Source organism: Xiphias gladius, chromosome 15 (assembly GCF_016859285.1).
Source record: "Xiphias gladius isolate SHS-SW01 ecotype Sanya breed wild chromosome 15, ASM1685928v1, whole genome shotgun sequence".
In the NCBI taxonomy this organism is placed as follows: domain Eukaryota; kingdom Metazoa; phylum Chordata; class Actinopteri; order Istiophoriformes; family Xiphiidae; genus Xiphias; species Xiphias gladius.
Window position 1 is genome coordinate 21,746,360 of NC_053414.1, and position 12,482 is coordinate 21,758,841.

Below are 12,482 nucleotides of genomic sequence, written 5' to 3' on the forward strand. Positions count from 1 at the left end.
AAAATGGAGAGAGATTGTTAGTTTTCCAAACAGTGGGAAGGGCAGTATATAGTGCAGAATGTCAACTCAACCAACCATGGGAACCCTAAACTGCAGAAGAATTATTTGCTTTAAGAGTCGGGTGAAACAAAGGAGGGAGGTCAAGGAGTGAAAAAGAGGAACAATTGAAAAAAAATGTTTTATGGAGAACAAATATAAGGGTTGTGTGTACTCTGAGAATGCACTTCACGCACTTATAAATGGAGAACAACTTATTCTATGGGGACACAATCTCACCAATCAAACCACATGACTAACATAGTAAGCCAATGGATTAGACTGCATTTCCTTTTGACCTGATTATAACAGCAATAATCATTGCTTTTAGGAATGGCGTAATAATAATGGAAACTCTTGGAAGTAAAAGCACTGCATCAAAATACTAATAAGGTGGTAGTCATTCTGGCAGCCATTTTTGGGTTCATTTGTCTGAAATGCCGGGAGCTTTGGGTTACATCCAGTTTCATCCACTTTAGTTTTACAATTTATGGGGACGGTCTTAGACGGTGAACTTAAGACCAAAAACTTCTCTTTTCACAGTGGTGATAAATATGACTGGAACCAAGGACAAAGTTTACATTAAATAGATGTAGGTTAATTAGAATTTCACATGGATTTATGTGAAGTCTTCAAGACTCAGTTTTCCCACCTCCTTATATGCTAATTTTGACTCCACTAAACTTTTTTGCCTTTATAATTCCACATGATCAGTATTAAGTTAATGTAAGTTATATAAAAAATGTGGGCTTTCTAAGAAAAAGAAATAATACTTAATGCTTTTCTGTAACCGTAATGGATCTGTCTTTTATGCTGGTGCATGTTTGCCCAAGGATTTTACATCATTTCTTATTCAGTGTGACGTGACTTCACAGACTTTGTCAAATTCAGGTCCTAATGCGAATTAAGAGCAACTACAGCAAATGTTAGTTTTTCACCCCAGCGTGGAGCAGACATCTTTGAAGTAATGCTGGACTTCACCCAAGATGGGGGTTTTTTTTCCAAGGATTTCTGCACTCTTTCTCTCTCACTTGGAATTTTTGAGCGAAGACAAGTATCACACACACATACTCACACATACTGTACACTTACGCTAACTCTCAGAATAGTGAGTCCTGGAGAGTGTGTAGGGATGACAGTCAGAGGATGAATGACCAAGCAGAATATCACTGAGCTGACACTCTGATAATTACATGCCAATCTCACACATTCTCATTTCCGCCATGGACACACACAAACACACACAAACACACTATGTAGTGTGGGTTCATAGATGAAGCACATGCATGCACACACAGATCACAGACGGCCACGACTGCTCACACTTGGGAGCAAGTTACACACCCATTGCACACTAACAAACAAACTGTGTTCAGTGTGTGAGCAAATTTTGACAGTATGGAAGACCTCACACACTCACATACACACACCAACTTGATGTATTTTCCGCAATGCGTCTGTCTCCGAGTTCCTAACTGTGTTCATTTACTAGCAGAGGTCTCATCAAACTTTAACCAGGCAGCATAAACAGCTTCAAATGGAATACAACACCACAGGCTGTTATACTGGGAGTATAGACACTTTTACTGTATGTACATGTAACACTCAAACTGTAGATTTGTACACACACATAAATGGAAGCATGCACACCCAGTGCACGCAGACTGCACATATGAACTCACTGGTTGTCTTTGATATCAAATTAGGAAAGTGCGTACACATACAGTAAATGCAGTAAACACACACAAAGAGAGAGAGAGAGGGAATGAGAGAGAGAGAGAGACCTACGCAGCACAGGAAGAGCTGAGAAGGAAATGTAGCAAAAGAATGCAGATGTATGATATTCAGAGTAGTCAGTCCCATGCCAGCTGTCAGTACTGCTGTCTGCATGTGTGTGTGTGTGTGTCATTGAGAGACAAAGTGAAGCAGTTGAGAGGACGTCTCGCATCAGCTTGTGTGCGTTTGATTTGTTTATTTCCTGCATTTCTTACTATTATGAGGCGCCACGATCCTAGGTCAAGCTCTTATTATTTGTTTCTCCCGTTTTCTGCTTATTTTCTCTCTTAAAGCTTCACTTTTGTTCTCTCTATCGCCACCACTCTATCTTTATGACTCACCCACTTCTTATCAGAGGGCAGATGAGACTGAGTACCCACAGTCCAGCACTGTGATTGGCGATTTCCTCTCTGATGCTCAGCCAATAGTGTGTCAGTGTCCCTTTAAGCGGCCATCTCATTAATCACCACTAAACTCGTTCACCCAGAGGTCCCCTCATGACTTTATTGATGCCTGGCTCTTCGTAAGCCCATTGGTTCCCCTTTGCGACTCAGGGGAGAACATATGATTGGTTGTCCCGGAGGTTAAAGTGGACAGTCATTTGCTGTCATGGTCAAAGCAGGATGTCTCAGAAAATAAATGATGGCCCTCACCTGTCAGCTCACCCTTGCTCACTAGTTTCAAGGCACGTAGTTTGAAAAGTGACATGCTAGTTGGGCGGGGTTTGCATTCCTTTTAATGCTGCATTCAAGCCACAACTCTGAACTCTGAACATTGTTTTTACTTTTTATCAGTTGTTTAACATACAGCCAATAATTCATGTGAGCTGTACAAACCTAACAGTCTAGGGAAGAATAATTTTCTCAAGAAGAATAATTTTAACATAAATTGCAGCATTTGGCCAGTAAATGTTTAAAGGGCCTTAACTGCACCATGAGCTGTGTGTCACAGACACTGCTGCAGCCACAACTGCTGACTCTGTTGGTAAACAAGGTAAATCCGTGGGCCAAACTACAATAACTACGCTTTGTGCTTTGGCCAAACCTGTGCTGGCCCAAAGAGCTAACATTGGACTGCACGCTGGTGTAAGAACCACTAGTCTACATTATGTGTTTTCTCACACAGTACATAAACGGACTTTATACCACAACAATTACTAAATTCATTTTATGCTCAGTGAGCTGGTTTATTAAATGAATGTGAGTGAGTATGTTGTTATTTTAAGATGACATAAAATTTCTTTTTACCAAACTATCTTTCTGAATGATTAAAATGGCTAATGACCACCAGCTGCTGGCAGCTCCACTTCACTTTAGCATATTGTCTTTGATGTTAAATTAATACAACTGCTTCCCTTCTTACCATTTGTCATGTTTAACAATGGCCTAATATTTTGAGTTTATTAGACTGGATAACTGCTATTGTGAGCGTCAGGCCAGTCGTGTAAAAGGGACAACTGCCATCTTTCTTTTGCGATTGGAAGTCCGCCAATGTGGTAGGTCAAGAAAAGGTGTCTGGAAGATGTGCAAGAAAAGATAGAAGAGAAGATGGTACAAATCTTGCCGGGTCAGGTGTTGAAAAAAAAATAGGTATCATTATGGCACCATGCCGAGGAATATTAGGAAAAGACATTGAAAAGTCAGGGAACCACTTTAGGTGCCACATAAAGTCACTACAGAGATTAAGGATTTGAAAAGCTGTCCCTATTATGAGCTGTTATTCGACCAAATGACTCCCATAGTGAGACAACAAACAATGAAACATTTCCCAGTTTTAGCTGATTCTGGATTGCCTTTGAAGCCCATATCTTCATACCACCAGATGCCACCATCATGCACTTGTGTTGAATTACATTGCATTTAATTCAAAAGTCAATTGAAATGGCTCAAAGTTCTGTACTGCATTGATGCTTGTAATGTTGGTGTCTATCCTATATATTAAAAATAATGCTAAATGGGGCCTGTTTAATCCATTCATTTCCTGGGCTGAAATTACTCTTTGTATGATTCAGTTTATCATTTGGCTGCATTTAACATTATGAAGTCAGTGTTTGTTTTCAATCCAGCTGGCGCACTGGTTTGGCTTACCTGTCTGATGCAGCTCACTGTAACCACTGACTTCACTGTGCCACCATATGGCACTCAGGGGCGTGCATGTGTGTGAGTGATGTAATGAAACTTTACCTATGCCAAAACCAAATGTGTGCGGATGACTTAATATGACTCATATAATTAATAATTACGCAACTAAGTATTATCTCTGTCTCCATTTCTTTGTCTTTTAGCAGTTATGACCACATGGCTGACTGTAAATTGACTTATCGTGTTTCTCTGAAACAGTGCTTGGAGTAAAGTCTAGAAAAAAAGGTCAGGGGGGTGTGTTTGTGTGTGAAAAAAATGTGTTAAAGTAGACACGAATCCACTTCTACACTGTATCATTTTGACATATGAGGTAAAAAGGCAGCCTTGCCCTTAGAGAGAAGGTAAGCTGCGGTGTTTGTCAAGCTGCAAATTTTGTTAGGATCTCTGGGTTAGTTCTGTGTGACTCAGCTGGGCCCTGAAGAGGAAAGTATGAGAGCCAATACACCCATGCAGATTTTATCCTCTGTCTCCAGCAGCTTGAAAAGAGAAACTACTCTGAAAACAATTGATGCACTCTTGGTCTTCTTTGAATGTGTCATAAGCAGCCCATCAGGTCTAGGTTGTAGCATTAATATGAGTGACCCAAGGAAAGGCCTAGTCCACACATACACATGTATTTATTGAAACGGGGGTTTTCCTCCTTCATTTAAAAAAAAAAAATCTCCGTCCACATTAAGAGTAAGCCAATCCAAAAGGCAGTGATATAAGCCTAACCATAGAGTCAAGTTGGTCACTCAGAAGCCTGAAAAAAAGTTATTAACGGTTCTGGTAGGATAACAAAAATAATGTCACAAGCCAAAAACTGAGTTTTCCCTTTGTGCACGTCAACACTGAAAATTGAGTTGATAAACATCGTCACCTGGGAAGGAGTTTTGCAAAAGGTCCGTTCTCAATGACCTAAAACTTGGTTTGCATGTGGGTGAAAGGCCAAAACTCATTGAAAAAAGCTACGTTTAAAAAGATACCAGTGTCCGTGTGGACAAGGCCTGAATGACTCTTTTTCTAAATCTACCGTTTATCCCTGCCTTTAATTATTTTTATATGACTTCAATTTCTATAGTTTCCCGCTGAATGATTTCTAATGTAACTTTGCACAATCCCAGTATTGTCCACCCTGGAAATGCTTTGTTTTACACATGAAACGGTTCAACCTAAGCTCACAAATTCTGGGCGTATGTTGTGGAAACCAATGAACACACTCTGCATTTGCATTATTTACCAGCCCAATAGTTAGAAACCTTGCATGTCTAAGCACATCACAGCTGTGGAAAGCGATGGATGAATTTGCTGCCCTTTTCAACTGCTTAAAGTAATGCTTTTGTTTCTTCTTTTTTTAAACATCCCAAAATAGATGTTAATCTATTAAAAATGTGGATTGTGTGGCAGTTATTTTTATAATTCCTCTGCGGAGGAATATTTCACTTGTAGTTTATGACTGTTTCCATTTATTCCTCACCCTCAGCACAAATGTCACATTTGTAAATGTGCAAATACTCCTGCCTGCAGTATGTGTTGTGGTAAGCCTGCAAGTGTGTGTCTGTTTGCCTACTTGTGCCCCCACTTTCCCCTGTATCAAATGTCACATCTGCCTGTTTAAATGGCACTGACTTCACTTAACACAGCGACACTGCTGGGTCCCACTTCTACTTTAATACAATTGTCACTGTGTGTCGGGAGAGGAAAGACACACACACTCAAATATACTAACATACACACACGACAGAAGCGACTGATGGGCTCATTTTCCTGTTTTCTTCCCCTTTTCTCTTTTTCTTAACACTTAGACACACACACACACACACACACACAATTGTTTGGCATGTCTCTCTTGTGTTAAAGCTTACGTCCACTTGGTCTAAAGTGAGTCTTTCTCAGCAGCTGCTCAGGTCTCCATCAAAATCAATACAGAGAATTGGTCTACTGAATCCTCAGGGAAAGTTACGATATGGGAATGTGTCAAGTTGTGTGTGTGTGTGTGTGTGTGTGTGTGTGTGTGTGTGTGTGTGTGTGTGTGTGTGTGTGTGTGTGTGTGTGTGTGTGTGTGTGTGTGTGTGTGTGAGTGTGTGTATGTGTGTGTGTCAGGGGACATGGTATTGAGTCCAGGAGGCAGGAGTGAAGAGAGTAAGCTTATTGGATGCCATAATGGATTCCCATTCACACTCCTCCTCCCCTGACTCGCTCTCTCTTTTTCCATCTCCCTTCGCCCTGCAACTCTTGAGATGACCTCCCCTCCTCAGACTCCTGTTTTAAGACCTTAAGCTGTCTAATCTCCTCTTCTCCTCACTCTCATCTCCTCCCCTCCCCTGTCCCTGTCCTCCTCACTGTGTTCCGTGTACCCCCTCCTCCCATCCCTTTCTCCTTGTTTGACCCGTAGATGTCAAATGCAAAGTACCAGAGAAGACTTTATTTTATGTTAAGAGAGGAATCTCCTCCTTTGAGGCTCCTTTTGTGTCTGGATAGGCAATTCAAGTAGATCACAAGTGGTTCATCTATTAAGGAGTACTATAGGTGTTCCCAGGATAAAGAGTGAAGTATTCCATTAAGGACCACTTTTAAGCAAATAACTGCCCTGTAATTTATCATTCCATATGGGCCCATTTAGATTTTCTGCAGACTGAGTGTCCCTATTAGGACTGATACTAATCAGATGATACTTAGATGAATCCTTTGGGAAATGTGGGTTATTGCAGCAACAGCAAGAGTATAAGATAAAAATAGATCCCATGAAGAGAATTTAAGTCTTTGCAATAGGTAGTTCAATTAAGGGCTAACGTGCTAAAATAAATAAGGTAGAAACAACCTTATTGAAACTTTTACTGGTTAAAGGCCCCGAAAACAGATTTTTAAAATTCCTCTTTTCCATAATTTTTTATGTTGAATGATATTCTCCTAAATGAGCACACTGTTTGAACAGTTTTGGCAATTTCAAATGAGAAATTTTTCGTAGGGTGCAGGGCTCAGTCGGAAATAGGTGATGGCACATATTTCGGTGCACAAATTGGAATTTAGCTTCTTTTTAATCAAAATTTTATGACATATGATGTCATATGATGAATGATCACAGGTTTGAATGGCACGTTCCCTATTGGAAGGAAAGGGAAGAAAAAAATGTTCACACTATGATGGATAGTTTTCTCTTCATTCTAGATTTGGCGTCATGACATTAACCCTCATCTGATGTAGAAACAGCATCAGCGTTCATTTTATGTATACCTTAGACCTAACCAATCTACTGAGTAGGCAACAAACAATTATGGCATAAGGGTTAACTGTTTTTTGTTGCTGTCACCGCTGCGTCAGTTTAAAACTGCCCCACAGCAATGTTGACTTCAGAGAAAATAAAATAGAGTAGAAAGGAATCTAAAATACATGTATTTAATAAGGTAAAATGTGATGCTTTTCAGTGTGAGTAAATGTAAAGAAACTCTCAACTCACACAGACTTCAGTGTCAGTTCAATCAGGCAGGCACCTGGGTTGTCTGCTACACTGTATATATTTTGGGAAGAAGAGTTTATAGTTTTTAATTAGACAGCATATCTTCTGTGGGTTGATATTTATCATATGAGCCAATACACAACCAATATCAACTTCATTATTTTTGCTAAAGAGGTTATGTTTTGACATACCCTTGGCTGATTTTTCTGATGTCTCAGAAAAGTATTGATGGATTTCTTAACAGTCTGATGGAAAAGCACGTTTTGGGCCGAGAAACAACTAATTAAACTTTAATGCTAACGTGGATTTGGGATTTGACCATTATCAACCTTTAGAAGTATTTATGAATCTAGTGAAGATAGCTGTTTAAATCTTTAAGATATGTTTCTAATGAAAAGAATTAAATTTATGTTTAAAATCTAAATTTCTTGAAAGATATCTTGAGGTGTAACACCAACTTGGAGGACTGTTCAGTGTTTACTGATGTTTGTGTTCTCTGATCTCCTTCTAATTTCACACTTTTCAATTAAAAGCACTACACAAGAAAGACCATCTGTGTCAACCATTGGGAATTTAAACCATACAACAATTGAGCTTGGAAGCTTCCATTGGACACGGTGCAATGGGCAGAGCAACAGCTTTTAAGGATTCACAGTGAGCATTTTCCTCAGTGGCTGTAGGGGAATTTGGGGGTAATGCTCCAACTGTCCTGCAGATTTGCCTTCGAGAACGTGATCATATTGGTTACCGAAGTTGAAAATCAAAATCAATGCGTCAAGACTTACCGGAAGAGAGCTTGAGATAAAGCTTCCCGAAGCGAGTTCAGATGTCTTAATGTGGCACCTGAAGTTTGTGTGGTAAGGTGTAAACGGGGGATGGTCCATTTGTGGGCATTAAATGTACAGTTCTTCTCTGCATGGGTGTTGTAAATTCGGCAGTATAATTCTCTGTCTCATCTGGTGCTCATTCTCTCTCTTGAACTTCTGTTTTTCTTTCTTCCAAAAACAGGCCCAAAGGACACTATCCAACCATTCAAAGGGCTAAGTACCAATTAGCTTCACTCAGTTCAAGTGATGTTCTGATGAACACGCTAATGAGCATTCTCCACATGCCGGACCTTTGGCATTCACCTTATGTTTCTGGTACTTGGTATCTATGGGTGGGCAGCTGGTGAAAGGAGAGGGCAGCATCATCGCTTGTGTCGTCATCACCACTTTACACTCCCTCCTAAATGCCATGGCACAGGCCAAAAACACACTTCCTTCTGAGGGCGGCGATCAAGCCCATTGCCCCAGCAATCCTGACCCATAATGCCCTGTTGCCCTGGTGACCCAGCTCCAGATGTCTCTCTCTGTTGGACTCCATAGTAACCAGCAATCGTAGCTGGCAAAAAACATGGCCAGCACTAATCACTGACAACATGGAAGCTGTGGGGTAGATGGGCTGGCAGCAGGCTGGGCTTGAAGGTCTGTGAACTATTAGACTGAGTCTTCATCTGAAGACATACCTCGTTGGCTAACATCAGATGAGCAATGTTTGAGTTCTGGCATCATTTAGGAATGCTGCCAAATCTGTTTTCACCATGAGGGTATCAAGTGGCACTTTCAGGCTCATCAAGACGAGATTCCATTAATTAGCATACTGATCCAAATATAACACCATGCTGATTTTGACTCTCTGAGTGTAAGAAACACTTTGAACCAAAGATCGGGGCAGTTTTATTAAATGTAATATATCGAATAAAATAAAAAAAAAAATTAACAAAATCACCTTTTCAAGTGAGTTCTTTCAAATTCTATTTTATCATCACAAAGAGAGTCAGAGGTAAACTCAGCTCTTTTTCTGAAGCTTTTTTAAATTTCTATCCTGCAGCATGTTAGGTCTGTGTCTTCTATCATCTGAAATTCTGTGACACCGTACGTTTCTGCAACTTAGCAGGTTAGATGACTAAGCCTCATTGATTGCCGTGATCTTGAAATCGCTGTCATAACTGTGTTGAGCCTTAGTTGACTTGGACTACTCTCAAGCCACTGTCTACGGAGCCTGTGATCGTATTGTTGACAATTTTATAACTTGATCAGACCTATTATTGTTGGCTTTATTTCTCATGGCAAGCATGAAAGGGTCATGTATTTATTAAAATTATGTTCCTTTTTTATATTGCCTGATTCATTTCAAGCAGTCATTTTTGTATGCATGGTTGTGTTTGTTCTTTCAAAATAGATATACAGCCATTACGAAAGAAACATTAAAACTCTAGCTGCAATTGTTCACATAACTCAGAAGTCTTCTGCTCTGATTCAGGAATAGGATGTGTCATCAGCACAAATAGAGGCAGGAGATGAAACGGTAAGGAATGTACTCTTCTTGTCAAATATCCTTGACTATTATGTGGCCATTCACTTTATGCGCAACAGAGTCACTTGCTTTTGAAAATGGTATGTCATGTGTTTCAACCTTCCAATTGTTAAACAGTTCCATGCATACCCTTGAAAAGTTTAAAAGGACGCCATTAAAATGAAATAAAAATCTTCAGATGGTGCCAAAATGTATTGCATTCACTGCTGTGTGCAATGGCTGCAGTAAAAAGATGAACCTTTAAATGGCAACACCTGTGCACAGATGACATGTGTAAATACTTTGTTGTTAGCTAATTTGCTAATTGGGGATTATGAAAGTTTTCATTTATAGTTTGACTATAAATGACAATGACACTATTCACCATGATGAATGTGATTTTTTATTTAACCCCATGTTTTCTCTTCCACCCCTCTGCGAGGAGGTCAGTGGTCAGTGGTCAAGATCCGCTAAAGAGCACAGAGGAGCTAAAACTGGTTTGGTATGTTGCTCAAGAACACTTTATCAGGATGGATGCTTGCCAAAATCTGAGCTTGAACCTGGGTCCATGCGCAGATATTTGTAGTGTTAAAGATAAAATAGTATTTAGTCCACACGGTGCCAAAAAATAAAACCGATCCCGATGAACTTTATTTTGGTTTGGTGGCAGGAGCCCCTGTCAAGGTTGTTAAACCCCAGCATTCAGTTGAAGTGCGATTATTGTCTTACGCACAAAGAGCACAGGTTTCACACTGAGATGAGCACAGGTAGCTGTTGTGCTAGCAGTAAAAACAGTTAAAGCACCAGAAAGCAGCAAACATACACACACACACACACGTTTACATGCTATGAGGCAGCTCGAGGCCTTTCTGTGGTTTTGACATGGGCTGCGATGTGTAACAGTGTGCCAGCAAGCTGGGTGGGAGGATACAGATGTGCTCTTATACGCCTCAGTAAGGCTGTAATCCATGACTCATATTGTGTTTGTGTGTGTGTGTGTGTGTGTGTGTGTGTGTGTGTGTGTGTGTGTTTGTGTTATGAGATAAACAATAATGGGGCAGCGTGTTTTAAGGTAAACTTATCTGAAACCTGGGTCTAAGTGGATGTGTGTGCTTAAATGCTCTTTGGATGGTAACAGAGGGTGGAGCAATGAAAACAGAAAAAATTCAGTAGCTCTGCTTTTCAAGAACAGGTGGTCTGACTATGTCATGATGTCATGCTGTTTATAGCACATTCATTTCGCCAATGTCTCGACTTCCATCTTCGTTAAGGTCACATGCTATTACATACTTGGCAGAAACCTCTGATATTTTGCTTCAAGTATTGCATCTCTCATTAGCACATTTTCCTTACTGACTGATAGGACAAGTTAAAGGCCAAATATGTCAGCATGGTGTGGTTAGGTAAGTCAATGAAAACGCAAGAGAGAGAAAGATGAGAATAAGTTATTTTTATACTGTGGATACTTGTGTTTCTAAACTTTATTATCAAGGGAAAGCAAACTAAGTATTCAGGCATTTTTTTTAAGTGGTGCTGTTTCATATTCATACAGCCAAACACCCACTCACCTTGAAGCAGCTCCGTACAACAGCAATCTTCTAGCCTACTTGTTGGCCCCTTAACAGTTGGGGGGGGGTCAAGTGTCTTGCTCAAGGGCACCTACACTGTTTTTGTTAAGTGAGTAACAAAAGTTAAGTGAGTAGTAAGTTCCACTTATTTCTTTGTTGAGAATTTGAACTGGATATCTCCCAAACTCAAGTTTGTGTCATCGTCATATTCATCAACATATTAAATACACGTTAAAGACAATACAATACAATATGTGGGCAGCTGAATGTTATCAACAAATATATTTAAAGTGTCAGAAATAAACTTGTTTTATCTCACCAGCAAAATATAAACCTTGTGAACAAAGAGTCTTGACCTCCACCTCCATATAAACAGAAAAACAGGAGAGGAAGAGACAAAGAGATGAAGAAGTAAGAGAAAGGGGCGGAATAAAGAAAGGAAAGAGAGTGTGAAACATAGTGGTTTGTTGCAGCAATATATAACCACTTGACATATCTCCTTAGTAAAATGAAAACACAAGTAAGGGAAGAGAGCAATGAGATGCAGAGAGACAAAAGGGAATGACAGAAGGAATGAAATGGACAGGGGGTAAAGAAGTGAATCGTAAGAAACTAAGAAAAAGGAAGTGATGTCTGTTCTTCATCACAAATGGAAAGGGGAAGGAATGTGATGGGTAAAGGGAAGAATGGATAAAGATATAGAAAATGCAGAATGAAATAAATAATTTCACAAAACATCATATAATGTTGCTTAAACCTGTGAGCCCCGTCAGTACGACATAATACTAATTCTGTGGATTCTTGCTTTAACACTGATTTATTCTTTACTGTTTTATTGTGCTCGATGATTTATTGTGCTCATTTTTTTTCCTCTCTGGAGGTTATTTTGTTAGCTAACAGGAAAGTCAATACGTGATGACGAAAAATTTGTTTATAAATACTTTTGGCTTGCAGAACAAAACCGTTCTATTTTGAATGTAAGCTTCGTAAAAGCCTCTTCTTCCAACTGCATGTTGATATCTCCAAGAACAGATGTCGCTGTATCAAGACTGAAAAGGTTGAACACTGATGAAGGATGACTGATAGTGTTGAAACTATGACATATAGGAACAAAAGGAGAGAGCAAGTAATACAAATAAGAAAGAGAAAAAATTCCGAAGTAGACAGGAATTGCTGCTAAAAGATCAG